This window comes from Schistocerca serialis, chromosome 1, assembly GCF_023864345.2.
Source record: "Schistocerca serialis cubense isolate TAMUIC-IGC-003099 chromosome 1, iqSchSeri2.2, whole genome shotgun sequence".
NCBI lineage: Eukaryota > Metazoa > Arthropoda > Insecta > Orthoptera > Acrididae > Schistocerca > Schistocerca serialis.
Window position 1 is genome coordinate 1,206,812,233 of NC_064638.1, and position 15,977 is coordinate 1,206,828,209.

The window sequence follows — 15,977 nt, forward strand, 5'->3', positions numbered from 1 at the left end:
CAGTCTTGATCACATCACTTATGTTTCGGTTATATTTATATAACCATCTTCAGACCATCAGTATTTAGAAAATACTAGAAATGCAAATAAAGGCTTACTTATGAATATCTTAGAAGAAATCGAGATGTATGCTCATTTGAAAACCAAATCGTCAATGGTGCTCAATGAAGGAGGAGGAGGATATTAGTGTTTAACGTCCCGTCGACAACGAGGTCATTAGAGACGGAGCGCAAGCTCGGGTGAGGGAAGGATGGGGAAGGAAATCGGCCGTGCCCTTTCAAAGGAACCATCCCGGCATTTGCCTGAAGCGATTTAGGGAAATCACGGAAAACCTAAATCAGGATGGCCGGAGACGGGATTGAACCGTCGTCCTTCCGAATGCGAGTCCAGTGTGCTAACCACTGCGCCACCTCGCTCGGTGCTCAAAGAACAATTAGATTTTCGCGAAAAATATTTTTACGACCTTTTTGACGAAATTTTATAATGAGGATGCACCTACTCTTCTGTTTTAAAATACAAGATTAGTTATACCCATAGCAAAAGCTATGTATGAAAACTATGCTATACAACATATAAAATTTTATTAAATTGAAATTGATTACTATAGAAACTATTAGATCGATGAGTTCTAAATATTTAATCAGCGGTCTCATCAGTTATTCAGACATACATAACGCGGAACGTACTCTTGGCTGCTACCCTATTGTTATAAAGAATGTTACTCTGAAAACTACAGTTAAAGTAAGACGATTCTGCAACATCCATCAAAGATGCAATTGTGATGTAGGCGACTCGGTATAATCGACATATACCACAACTCCAAAGACTTTTACATCTTTGATTTAACTGACACTGTAATAGTATTAAGGTTGCCCATAGAGGGCACAGCTATCACACATCGTAGTTTACCGTTTTTATCTAAAATATAAATAAGTTTTACACATATTAACTATCTGTTAATCAGACATTTTAAATGAATCAATTTTATATTAGTTGTGTATTTCGTATTTTTATACTTTGTCAATAGCGTCATATTATGAAGGCTGATTGGCAGTTGTGAAGTAGTGTGAGAGGAAGTAGCCTCTGCAAAATTAAGCTCATGCTCAACACTCATAACCATCAGTTGACTTCGTAGCAGCTGAGGAGATCTCTGCCTACCATCCTCCAAGGAATCCATGGGTATAATAAGTTTTATTTTATCTTGTTAAAAATTTTGTCGTCATTAGACACTTTTCATTTTATTTTAAGATTGGTTTTTAATATTTTCTAAAATTAATTCACAGGTCTGAAGATGGTTATATAAATATAACCGAAACCGGTCACCTATGTTATTGAGACGTAAGTGTTGTGATCAAGACTGAACTTTAGTTAAAATATAATAATCTATTGATCACTGTATTCCAAAAATATTTACCAAAATTGTACACACATTTCGAGCAAGTGAGCGTAGCACAGCGGTAAAGGTTGAGGGCTACAGCGCTGGATGTACAGTGTTCGAATCCTGCTAGAGTCCTTTCTTTTTTTTTTCTTTTTTCAAAATCAACCGCATTTTTCAATTTTATTTCAAGGAATATCAACAAACGTTGTAAGGTGTGCGAAATTACAAAGATATGTTCAGCTATTAATTTTTTCCGTCATACAATATTACAAAATCTTATTTTTCTCTGTCCACACTGCTTGATGTGCCAGAACAATGCTGTGGGTGATACTTATCATACACTCCTGGAAATTGAAATAAGAACACCGTGAATTCATTGTCCCAGGAAGGGGAAACTTTATTGACACATTCCTGGGGTCAGATACATCACATGATCACACTGACAGAACCACAGGCAACAGAGCATGCACAACGTCGGCACTAGTACAGTGTATATCCACCTTTCGCAGCAATGCAGGCTGCTATTCTCCCATGGAGACGATCGTAGAGATGCTGGATGTAGTCCTGTGGAACGGCTTGCCATGCCATTTCCACCTGGCGCCTCAGTTGGACCAGCATTCGTGCTGGACGTGCAGACCGCGTGAGACGACGCTTCATCCAGTCCCAAACATGGTCAATGGGGGACAGATCCGGAGATCTTGCTGGCCAGGGTAGTTGACCTACACCTTCTAGAGCACGTTGGGTGGCACGGGATACATGCGGACGTGCATTGTCCTGTTGGAACAGCAAGTTCCCTTGCCGGTCTAGGAATGGTAGAACGATGGGTTCGATGACGGTTTGGATGTACCGTGCACTATTCAGTGTCCCCTCGACGATCACCAGTGGTGTACGGCCAGTGTAGGAGATCGCTCCCCACACCATGACGCCGGGTATTGGCCCTGTGTGCCTCGGTCGTATGCAGTCCTGATTGTGGCGCTCACCTGCACGGCGCCAAACACGCATACGACCATCATTGGCACCAAGGCAAAAGCGACTCTCATCGCTGAAGATGACACGTCTCCATTCGTCCCTCCATTCACGCCTGTCGCGACACCACTGGAGGCGGGCTGCACGATGTTGGGGCGTGAGCGGAAGACGGCCTAACGGTGTGCGGGACCGTAGCCCAGCTTCATGGAGACGGTTGCGAATGGTCCTCGCCGATACCCCAGGAGCAACAGTGTCCCTAATTTGCTGGGAAGTGGCGGTGCGGTCCCCTACGGCACTGTGTAGGATCCTACGGTCTTGGCGTGCATCCGTGCGTCGCTGCGGTCCGGTCCCAGGTCGACGGGCACGTGCACCTTCCGCCGACCACTGGCGACAACATCGATGTACTGTGGAGACCTCACGCCCCACGTGTTGAGCAATACGGCGGTACGTCCACCCGGCCTCCCGCATGCCCACTATACGCCCTCGCTCAAAGTCCGTCAACTGCACATACGGTTCACGTCCACGCTGTCGCGGCATGCTACCAGTGTTAAAGACTGCGATGGAGCTCCGTATGCCACGGCAAACTGGCTGACACTGACGGCGGCGGTGCACAAATGCTGCGCAGCTAGCGCCATTCGACGGCCAACACCGCGGTTCCTGGTGTGTCCGCTGTGCCGTGCGTGTGATCATTGCTTGTACAGCCCTCTCGCAGTGTCCGGAGTAAGTATGGTGGGTCTGACACACCGGTGTCAATGTGTTCTTTTTTCCATTTCCAGGAGTGTAGAAACAACCGAAGCACAAATTTTCGCAGCACCTCGCGCATTTTACGAAAGCAACCGTCTTGCAGGCGCGCGGTTTGTTCATGAGCGTTACCGGAAAGCACAATTCTTTTGCATTCCATAAGATTTCTCTTTCATCCGCTAATTTCGATGCGAACCATGCGTGTCTAATCATGCTTTCAAAATTAGGTGCGCTGAATTGATGTAGGATTAGCGAATGTAATTTTATCGAATCTTCCCTAGAAGCGATCTCTCTATTGCCTTTCATCAAATCGGGAGCATTCTGAACAATTTTCTTGAAGATTTTCACGTGTCAAAAAAAATAAACGTCGCAGTGCTGGCAACAAGGAGTGCACTTTGGTGGGACCACATTTAGGGTGCAGGTGCTCGCTTTACTTTCATCAGTGAATATTGTATAAAGTTGAATCGGTTTGCCCTCCCCATGTATCGAGAATGTACAAAACTTTTTTCTGTCCGACGTACGGAAGAATTACAGAACGCAAAAATTCTTTCGTACACCAGTTTTGTGAACTTCCCGTATTTCGTGCAGGTCGTGACTACATTTCTGTATATCCTAGTTAATTTGTCCACTCGTTTTTGAACTTTAGGATCAAATAAAAATAAAGCATAACGGCAACACGATTCGAACACGATACCTCCAGCGTAGTATCAGTGAACTTTACCACTGCGCTACGCTGACTTGCTCAAAATGTATGTAATGTTACGGTATACAAAGCGCACAATGAACTTAAAAATCGATTTTCTCAACTATCAAGGTCCATCGCTAAAAAACCGGATAGCCAGGTACTCAGGGTAAGTGCCTCTACAACATATTTGAAGCGCATCAAAATCCGTGACTTACAGTGTAAAGGGTCCCCTTGTAAGTTGAAGATTGAACTTTATATTCTCAATCGGCACCTCACTGACCACAGATGCTTTCAAACGAGTCAAATGTTTCTCTAACCTACACTGATCTCCAGACTTAACTTCCATATGATGTGCCCCTGCCAATAAACACAGCTCGATGGAACTTGGAACATTCATACTGACAACTGCTGCAGTATAATACAGACTGTAGGTGAAAGAAATAGGCAAGGAGACGAGTAGAGATGACTATTGGACTACCAAAACGATCGTATTCGACAGTACTGGACGTATCCTCATATGATGAGAGGGGGAAAGGCATAATGTACCCAGGATCGTTGCTAATATGACCGTACTGGTGGTGCTGGTGTTAAGGTGTTGGGAGGCATAATGAAGCTTGCACGTTCTGAATTCTAAATCTTTGAACACGGTCAATGTTATTGTGACATGTCCTTCTTTTCGGGGATACATTCGGCCCTCACTTCTCTTTCATGGATGACAATGCGCGTCCGCATCAAATAGAGCAGATGGAATGAGAAGATATGCAGAGAATGGAATGGCCTGCCCGTTTCCCTGACATAAATCCCATCGAGCACCTGTGGGACTCGTTGGGGAGACATATTGCAGCAAGTCCATGTGCACCAGCGACCATGCACAAGTTATCAGTCACCGTGGTGGAGGAACGGAACCCCTGACAAAACAACATCTTACCAACCTTGTGCACAGCGTGCAGTCCGTTGTGATCACATACCATAAGGGAATTTGTATATCATCCTCTGAAATATGATAACGGACAGTTTCGGAGAAAATTGGTCACGTTACAAATTCTTATGACGTAACTGTGTGTTAGCGATAAGTCATTGTAGCTGTTGCTTGTGCATGCATTTTCCTGGCAGGTTCTAGAGTGGGTTGTATATGTGTGTAGATTGTGCTGTCCTGTCTGTTATATGTTTGGAATACGGGGGAGGTGCTGCCTATAGTGAACTGTAGGTCATTCTCGTGAGCCATTCCACTAGCTGCTATTTTATCTCGGTGATCCTTGTAAAGTATAAGTGGGTCTTAGCATAAATTTTTGCCATAAATTATGTTGTCCACATCGTAGACCATATTATTTTGTTACTGTATAGCGAACAATTGTTTTTGTTATGTCATTTGTTATTTGAAATTAATTACTGCTAGAGGATAAGGTCTTGGGTTTGGTTTACTCGGATGTACTCTGGTATTTTAAATGTTTAATAAACAACTATTGATTATAAGCCCACACTTGTATTTGAGGATTTCTTTTGCCTCGAATGGACAGGCGTCTACAGAGTATGAATAAAAGAAAGTGTGTTGCCTTCTTGCCGTTCATATCGTATATTAAAGACCTGGCAGATAATACTAATAGTTACCTATCACTTTCCGCAGATGATACACTTATCTATAATCAGATACTCTCTGCATTCCGGTTAGGTGGCTGTACATAACCCACAGAGTCACCTAGAAAACAAAGCTACACGTCTCTTTCTTTCTTTCTTTAATTAGCTTACGTACACATTTCCTTCCATAGATTTAGAATGTAGAGATTTTTAACAATGTAGAACCTGTCACAAAACAAGGATACATAATACATACTTAAAAAGCAAAGAGATATACTAATGTTCCCACCCCAGAACCCAAGTGTAATGCTATTTGTGGATGTGGAATAATTAGAAACAAATCTTACAGATATGTTCATTTAAAACTGTAACTACCATAAAACGTGTTAATGTACAATTCCTTGAGGTGCGTACAATATTGCTTAGGCTATTGCAGTTCCGGCTAACGGCCTTGCCGCAGTGGTAACACCGATTCCCGTCAGATCACCGAAGTTAAGCGCTGTCGGGCTGGGCTAGCACTTGGATGGGTGACCATCTGGTCTGCCGAGCGCTGATGGCAAGCGGGGTGCACTCAGCCCTTGGGATGCAAACTGAGGAGCTACTTGATTGAGAAGCAGCGGCTCCGGTCTCGGAAACTGACATACGGCAGGGAGAACGGTGTGCTGACCACATACCGGCATCCAGTGACGCCTGTGAGGGAGGAGTTTAGTTTATTACAGTTCCGCATCATCAAACAGAAAATTCGTTTGCAAACCATACTTTCAATGAACCCGTTACTGTACTGAAGACGTGCAGAAGTCAGATTTTTTTGTAGGCTTCACGTTATTTTACATCATTAACATGCAAGCTCCCAACGACTAGTATTTAGATCGTAAATGTGGTTAATTCTCCCTGTCTGTGGCAGGCTGAGAAGGGAGTTTGCTTAATTTTATCAGCAGCGATTGCTTTTATTCATTTTTATATAAGCCTGCTGTGGGGAAGGATCTTATGCACACTTTTTCTCTCTCGGCAGCGTAACCTTCCCTGACCATTCTGCCCGCTTTAGAACTGATGTTTAGGCCAATCAAAGTTCAGAGTAAAATCTAATCGATTGAATGTGAGGTCGCAACGGATAACGCAATTGTAATTTTGAGGGTGGTCAGGGAAAACTACGTCCTGCACGAATCTAGTCTTGTGCCCATAATTTTTTGTAAAGGGGCAGCACGGTTAATATGATTCTCTTTTCTTAGGTATGGTTTAAACGAGCAAAGCGAGAACGGAAATTACTTCGAAAAACAAAGTTAATTTTATTTTAACCAACATTAGACAAAAATTAACAAAGTTACTTCTTAACAATCTTTTGAATACACATTTCACTAATTCTGCTTTGAATTTTTATTCAACTATGAACAAAGATTATTTAACTATGTACATAGATTATTTCTCCTTTGACTTACAAGCCGTGTTGCCTTTGATTTGCATCGTCCTGTGGGGGGAAGGAAAATCTTGGAGAGCACGTGGTCACTACTACTATGCTGATACATACACATGCACTAAGTTATCACTGAAATGCAAATATCGTAACTATTTCTCTATGCAGATTTTCCATGTACAGTGGCTGGCATCGAGCAGGACTCGTGGCTTTTATCTCCAGCGCGAAGTGCTTGAATACGAAGCGATTCATCTTAGAAAAGCTGCACTCGGTACTAAATTTTCAATAAGTTGTTAAACATCGACACACGCTAGCATAAATGTTCAGCAATCGCAAAAACTGGCCACAACTCCCTTTATTAGCTTTCTCGGCGGTTTCAGTTTGAAACTATGCACCACTTGGCGTGTCGTAACGGAAATCTCGAACTGAGAAGATTAGTCTTTTATCGGATAAATTGAACAAAAATCAATAGATGGTTCTTAATTAATCAATCGCGAAAACGCTTCTGATAAATAAATTATTAACATTGAACATATTTAAACATTTAGACATTTCCCGGACCGTTATCAATTTGTCCAAACGTTCGTTATCTGACGATGAGACATCTGTGCTTGCCAAGGGAGGAAATTTTGCTGTTAGTCCGCGTTTTGTGCCCACGGAAGAAATTATAGCCAGTGTAGAAGCAGGAATTCGCAGTGTGGATTCTGTAACAGCTGAAGAAATCCGTATAGAAACAGTGAGAATATTAGCCAATGCAAAACCGCCGAAAAGTAATATAACTGTGGGTGAGAGAAGAGCTTTAAAACTCCTGAATGACGACGATAGTATTTTGGTTCTCCCAGCTGACAAATGAAGCGCAACGGTGGTTATGGATGTGGCCGACTATCAGAGAAAAATTACTGATCTATTGGATCCGCAAGCATATAGGAAGCTGAATAAGGACCCCACTAACAACGTTCTCAGAACTGTGTCGCGGTTAATAAAAAGGTCCTCCATTGAAGAGAGTGTACAGAAAGGTCTCTGCAATTCGGTTGCGCTACCGCCGAGGCTTTATGGATTGCCCAAAATTCATAAAGCAAATGTGCCGTTAAGACCGATACTAAGTGCCTTGGTTCGCCCACCTACTCGTTAGTAAAGTTTTTGACTACGCTGTTAAAACCACATGTGGGCCGTTCGGACTCTTATACAAAGAATTCGACACATTTCATCAGCAGATTGAATGGCATAGTGGTCCAGCCGGAGGACATATTGGTCAGCTTCGATGTGGTATCGCTGTTTACCATGGTTCCACTTAATGATGTATTGGAACAGCTGGATCGAATTTTTCCTGCCGATATTTTAGAACTGTTTAAGTGTTGTTTGACGACCACATACTTCAAGTGGTATGAACAGTTTTATGAGCAAACGGATGGCGTGGCTATGGGAAGCCCCCTAAGTACCGTAATTGCAAACTTCTTTATGGAGAAATTCGAAGAACAGGCCTTAGGTACTGCCAGCAAGAAACCAAATGTATGGTTCCGATACGTGGATGACACGTTTGTGCTGTGGAGACATGGTAGGGAGGAACTAAGCCGGTTCCATGAACATCTGAACAGTATAAACTCGAGAATTCAGTTTACAATGGAGGAGAAGGTAGTCGGAAAATTACATTTCCTCGATGTGCTTGTTTTTAGAAACGAAAATGGTAGTTTGGGCCACTCAGTGTACCACAAACCCACGCACACGGACCATTATTTGCAGCGGGATTCGAACCACCACCCACAACAGAAGCGGGGTGTTATCAAGACGTTAGCGGACAGAGCTAGAAATATTTGCGAACCTGAGTTGCTCGACGCTGAGATGGAACATCTCCACAATGCACTAATGAAGAAGGGATATTCGTCCGCCGAAATAAAACGTGCGCTAAGGCAGCCACGCAGAAATCATACTGGCGTACAGGCTAATGCAAAATCTAAGGTTTTCCTGCCGTTTGTTAAAAATGTAACGGAAAGAATAGGGAGGATCTTGACGAAGCGGAATATTACCGTAATTTACAAGCCCACCAGGAAGATACAGGAATACCTTAAGCCTGCCAAGGACGCTCGCAAACCATTGGAAAAATCTGGAGTGTATAGGATCCCATGCAGCTGTGGTGATGTTTATGTGGGTACCACTAAAAGAACTGTTTCTAAACGTTTGGAAGAGCACAAGGAAAATTGTAGAAGAGGAGAAACGGAACGATCAGCTGTTGCGGCGCATGCTTTCCAGCCAGGGAACCACAATATTCGTTTCGAGGAGACGCAAGTACTAGCGGCCACGAGCGGATATTACGAAAGGATCTACAGAGAGGCAATCGAAATCGCTAAACACCCAAATAATTTCAACCGAAAGGAGGAGGGCGTCAAATTAAACGGTATATGGATGCCGGTGTTAAAGAAGATGTGTACCACTCGTCCACTACTGGGTGATGACAACGGCGATCGACGGCGACGGACAGCGGCCAATTGCACTGACGTTTTCAAAACACGTGACGTCACGCCGCGGTGCGGGGGCGCGCGGACACGGAATTTAGCGGCAGTCAGTAGCGAGCCAGTGTGTGTGTTGGACCTTCCATCGAGCTACGGAACCCCTTGAAGATGTCTCCCGCAGTCGGAGACGAAATGTTGGGAATCACCACAGAATTCATCAACCGACCACGGCATAACAGCCCGGATAATTATAATGGACAAAACATTAAAATACCTTTGTCCTGATTTCGACGCAGCGTTCTGAAGGAACGTCTGGTCACTTACCTATCTTCCATAAAAACTCCTCGTAACCGTTGCGCGGCTCTTTCTCCCGAGCAGCGCGAGGTGGTGGGGGAAGTCCATGACCAACCTCTGCTAAGAAAACTTTTTTTTAGACTTTCGCACCTCTGGCCCTGCTATTTGCCTTCCACTGACTGTGTTGAAGTTGGTAGAAGATTCTGAGACCCACTACATCTCTGGTTCGTCTGCTACCACACTCAAAACATTCCCACCTGACCACGTACTTTAAGGAGAGGTGGGGAAATGTAAATAGGGACACAGGACGTGCATATTGTAATGAGAATGAAAGACTTGGATCCATAATTGTTTCTACATGCATGTAATTTGGGGCTGATATTATTTCACTTTTCATTAATTTTGCAAATTAATTGAATTTACGCTGATAATGTCTATCAGCTGATAGCAACATATTATAACACTGATTTTAACTATGTAACGAAACCTATTGTAACGTTACAAACAAACTATACTCGTATATCAGCTGGCTGCCCTAAGAAATTTTTCAGTGGAGTAGGAGTTGGACAGCAGTTAATCCTTTTGGCTGCTCGCAGGACTTCTTTTTATGGCTACTGGAAAGATATTGAGAAGTAAGTGCCTTTAAATGCTTATGGAGATTATTCTTCTTTCTAGTATTATTTCCATGGATTGAGATGTTGGTTTGGAAAAGTCGTACAAATTTATGATATATTAACGAATAAATACATTGGGAAGCGTAGTTAGCATCATGTTTACTGAACAGGCCTCAGCAGAATGTTCTTGACTTCACACCAAAAGTAACTCATTTTTTGTGCTTTTGGAGTCGTGAAACTGTAGCTTGGCTTGATGAGTTACCACAAAAAATGATCGCGGGCGACTTATGGAATGAAAGTAAGGTAAGTATGGTAGCTTTTTTGCTATTTTTATGTGACCTACGTTTAACAGCATATGTACTGAAAATCAAATTTTGTTTAGGTGCATCAACAGTTCTGTAGCATGCTCCCCCCAAGTGAATTTATAATGATAATTAATCTAGAAAGATCTCAGTTGCGGATATCCGACATACCAAATTTTGTGAATTTATAATGTTGTAGACAGAAATACGTAGCACGGTAATATAAGGAGTATTGCTGTCTTCGATATTACGAAGTAGCGATATTGTACTCCCTACTTATCGCTGGCTTCTGGAATTTTCGGAGCAGAGTGCGCCTTTTCTCTGGAGAGAGCTTTGTCTTGCTATATAACGTCAACTTCGCTCCAGCTGCAGTGATCATACGCCGTCTTGTTGTGTGCAGTAGAGTCGTTGTGCTTCCGCAACGGAGCTGTCACGCAGAATTGCGTCGCGGATAAATACTATCAATAACCTGCTAGAAAGTGTAGCTAAGAGTTGAAAGTCTTACGTCGGCTCGTAGGAGAAAAATGTTGGAGTAACTGTTATTTCACGGAAGGCAGGCGGGATTAATTTTAAGGTTTATGGTTCGAGTAGTATCGAGTTTGTGGATCGATAACTTACGTGGAGGAAAGTATTGATAGTACAACGTAGATGAAAAGGCTTTCGTGACTGGTGATTATCGGCTTGCTTCATGTGGAAAAGTAATAATGGCTACTTCACTATGGATGCGAAACAAGCTTAACTGTAAATACAAGTTTGGATGATTTCACTTGTTGTTAGACAAGTGTGTCACGTGCTGTAGAGACAATAAAACAAAGTAATTTTACTTGTGCTATTGTTATGTCAAAGTGACAATTTTCAGCCGAACAACTCTAATATTTGAAAAGCATAGGGGACAGGTGTTTGTATTAGGCACACGGTCTGGTTTATATCGTAAGGAAGCGTGTTCTCTCAATAAAGCGAATAAACTCTGGTCCGAAAGCGACAAATGGTTCAAATGGCTCTGAGCTCTATGTGACTTAACTTCTTAGGTCATCAGTCGCCTAGAACTTAGAACTACTTAAACCTAACTAACCTAAGGACAACACACACATCCATGCCCGAGGCAGGATTCGAACCTGCGACCGTAGCGGTCGCGCGGTTCCAGACTGAAGCGCCTAGAACCGCTCGGCCACACTGGCCGGCCCGAAAGCAACAAATATATGTTAGGATACCAAACAGTGACGGTATAGTCTATTACGCTTGGCTTAACGCAAAAAGGCAACTGTTCTTGGGCGAAGAATAGTAATTAGGTTTTCTTACACCTACAAGCTGTATAGGTTAATTAGCGTCTTTTGCAACTGTAATGAAAATTTTAATGATACCAGATGCGTTTTGCGTTATTCTCAAGCATCTTCAGTGGTCACTGCAACAACATGATTTTTTCTCATACAATTTTGTCTGCTACGATTATGAACATCTCGCGTGATATACTCAGTGCTATAACAATTTTCATTATTATCGTTGCTCTCGTAATTTTGTTTTTTTTTTCTTTGCTGCATATTTCTTGTTCTTCCAGGTGTATGTTTTGTGTATTCATCACAATGTATTTCCACTGCACTAAATATTCAACTTTCTGAGTTAAGAGGAACTGCTGTCATCTCGTCATTTCGTGCGTTTTGTTTTTCTACTGCGGGACGCGTTCGCCTTTGGTATGTTTTGTTAGTGTTGGGAGTGTTTGCTGTCGCTCTGTGTTTTGCAACTAGTGTGTGTGTGTGTGTGTGTGTGTGTGTGTGTGTGTGTGTGTTTATGTATGTGTGTGTGTGTGTGTGTGTGTGTGTGTATGTGTGGGTGTGGGTGTGAGTGAGTGAGTGTTCGCCAAGGCACTGTTGTGTGTGTAAATTATTGCTTCACTATGGTAGAGTGGTGGATAACCTAGGATGGGTTACTGCTTGGTTTGTGATACTATTTTGTGGTGTGTAGGGGGCTGTTCTTTCTTTACAACACGTTTTATTATATTAAAAATCGTCTGGTTGCAGGTGTTTGTTTGGTCATTTATTATGGGTTTCGTCTCAGTTATTGCTTTTTTGATTTGAAAGTTCTCCTGTAGATTTCGGAGCTGTTTCTTGTTGCTGAATCTGATTATTTTCATCTCCTATTCTATTTTGGTAGGGTGGTGGTTTTCTTGTCTTCTTTCCTGAGGTTTTCTGCAGATGTTTAATGCTAGTGTCATATTTTCATGCTGGTCTGTGTTCCATTTCCAAAGGTCTGCTTATCCGTCCTGAGTATAGAGCGTAACCGGAGTTCGTAAATGCCGGATTTTTGGTACACATGAGTGTGATCTTCCTTCCTTAGACATTTCTATGTACAGCTATTTCTTTGGTATGCCATTTTTATTCTTTGTTTCTTGGGGATGTTCTCGATTCTGTGTTACAGCTTGTTTCTATATATATGAGTGTGTACCATCTTGTCTACTGAGTTTCTCTGTTGTTCCCTTGCTGTGCAGTGGTGGTGATGTTGGTGTGTATGTTTGTGGTAAGTGTTGTGGGTCTCTGGATTTGTGTGGTGTTTGGTCTTTATTTTAATGTTTTTCTGGGTTTTCTTCTTCATTTTTACTACTAGGGATTCTTGGTATCCGTTATGTTTTCCTATCTGAATAATAATGTCCAGCTCCTTATTATTGTTCTGTTTCTCAAGTGGTGCCGTGTTTAATGTGTGGATCACATATCTAAGGGCAGATACTTTTTGGGCCTGTGGTTTGTTAGATGATTCATGTAATATTGTTTCCGTTATGGTGCTTTCCCCGTAAATTTTGAATGAGTGATGGTTTTGTTTCTTTGTGATGGATATATCTAGGAAGTTTATTTGGCCTGCTTGTTCTGCCTCTTAGGTGAACTTTATGTTTTTGTTTAATGTGTTTATCTCTGCATGTAGTTATTCTATATTATTTCCTTGTTCATCCAGCGAGCAGACGATGTCATCAATGTTTCTCCACCAATACACTATGTTGCTTTTTCCTGGTACTATTTTCGGAAAAATTCTTTCTTCATGAAGATATTTGCTAACTTTCCTGAAATTGGGGCTCCAGGGGAAATCCTTCTCTTTGTAGGTAAAATTATTTTTTGAACGCAAATTAATTTTGGTCAGTAATTAAGTAAAGGACTGTGTTTATCCTTGTTATATGTTCCTTAGGTAATTGATTGTAAGTATCTAACTCTTTATTTTTTATCTAGATTGTTTCTTTGGCTGGTATTGTGAAGCACATGTTTTCCACATCAAAAGAGATCAACATAGCTGTATCTGCATTATATAAGTCTTTTATGTGGTTTATTAGTTTTGTGTTTTTCACTGTTCTACCATTTTGTGTTTTATACTGTTCTCTGAGTATGTATGGCGAGGGTGTATGTGGGTGCCTTTCTGTAATTTACGACGGGCCTTATCTGTCTCGGCTACATGACACACTTTATCACAGTAACACGAAGGTTCCTTCTCATTATGTCTCTCCTATATGCATGCCAGTGTATTTTGGAAACATACGGGGACATAACGTGTTACAAGATGTGAACTGCATATAGTGTTTTCAAAAGTTTTGTGCCAAAGAATTGACCAGGAACCAAGTTTTGATGGCCATGGAAATTTCATGAACCTGTCGTTTAAAACTTCTCTTGTTTTCTACTTCTTGCAATGTTTGTATTATCTGAAAACCAAACATCCCTGCCCTTTTGTAAGGCTAGTGATGAAAGGTCATTAATATATGCAATGAAAAGTGGGTGCCCTGAGACGGTACTTCGTGAGAAGTCACATGTAGTTAGTTCCCTTCCCGGAATTTGTTGTGGCTCATGAAGGCTTAGTATAACCTACATTCGTGAAATATTTATGGTACTCAAATGATATGGCAAAATTAGTACTTAGGATATATTCAGTATAAAAATACTGGTTACATTTTTATGTCCATAACACAGGCATAAGTTTATTACAATATTGTCATTTGGAGTTTGGGGTCGAAGAGGAAAGATCGAAACACACTGTGACACAAACAGCAGTGATAACTGAGTATTTACAGATGTAATAATTGTTGAATGTTAGTTTAACGAACCTCATAACGATTTTAATTCTTGTGGCAGTAGCTGCCCCTGTACGTGCCGCTACACTCATATCAGACGTGGTATGCGTTCGGCGTCCAATGTTTCTGCAGGAGTTGAAAGAATTCAATTACACGACTACAAGCAAGGATTTAGCGTCTGAATCGCTGTGGGCTATCAACGATATGTACCGTATTTAAACTTTGAACACCCTTGCTCTAAAAATATCATCCGATTCTGAAAGAGAACTGTGTTGGTCTCGGCTGGCAACCATTCCTTGAAGAAGAGAGAGAAACACTACTGATCTTCCTGTGACATATTTAGAATTATTTCTGTAGTAACTCCTGAAGTACTATGGGAACTAGACGAGTGAAAGTAATTCTACTTTCTGCTTTGTTCGCTACAACAATATTAGGACTGCAACAATTTTAGTTATATCTCATTTGGTGTATTCTTTTTGTCCGTTAATCTTTTAATATTTCATCTTGTTCTCTTCTTACACCATTAAAAACCATTTCTCTCGTGTAATTAGTCTGGTCCTACCCAGGGCTACTTATAACTTGAAGGCATCTTTTTCTCTCAATTAGTTTTCTTGTTTCTTCATATTCCTTATTTATACATTCTTCTTAAATTCTCGATTCCAGTTTTATGCTATTAATCAAATATCAGTTTTGTTAGGCTGTTGTCATCCGTTATTTCCAACAAATATAAGTTTTTTTAAAAAACCTTCTTGGGCTTTCAGCAGAGTCAAATGGTTAAAAATACTGGGAGCTTGTATGACCCCTGTAAAAATACAGCTCAAGAGGTCCGCGAAATACTCAAAGCGGCCGAACCGCACCGGGAAAGTTCAGAAGGTTCTTCAGGGATATTTTCTAACAAGGCATCTATAGCCTCCAGTGTCTCATTATCGAGTAATTGCAATCCGCTGTATTTCTTAGTTCCATTTCTATGTTTACCTGTATTACCCTATAAATATCTGTGCGACAATGCAGATTTCGACGGAATTCACAGTCTGTTTTTCTTGGAAGCAAGCTTTCTCCATTCGCTCACGATGCTTGGTTTTAACGAAAATAATGCCCACTTTACCCTTCGCCCTCGAATTGTATTCAGTAATCCTCTAGGTTTGTTTTCCCAGTAGTGATGTTGTAAAAAATAATACACGGCAGTACAGAAATATTCACTGCCGATTAGTTGGCCGGTATGCACCTCGTCTATGGTTTCACGGAAGGCAATGGAAAAGCGGAAGAGCAACGCTATGGTTTACTGTTTCCGCAGTGACAGCAACCACACCACAGTACTTTTTAATCTGTCTGAGGCTTGTTGTATTTCTCTGCGCTCTGTGTTGTATGTTATGTGCATTGAATATAACAGTCTCACACTGATCTGAAAGTATTTTGACAGAAACAAAGGCAAAAGAGGTAAAAAAACCGAAAAATTACAATTATGTTATTACCTATAACGAACCAACGTAGGAAACGTGCCTCTCATACCAAAATACGGGGTGTC

General features: G+C 41.6%; 1 pseudogene; it reads left to right on the forward strand.

The window, feature by feature from the left end:
* The first annotated feature begins 5,786 nt into the window (after positions 1–5,786).
* On the forward strand, positions 5,787–5,904 carry LOC126429936 (5S ribosomal RNA; annotated as a pseudogene).
* The last annotated feature ends 10,073 nt before the right edge of the window (positions 5,905–15,977 follow it).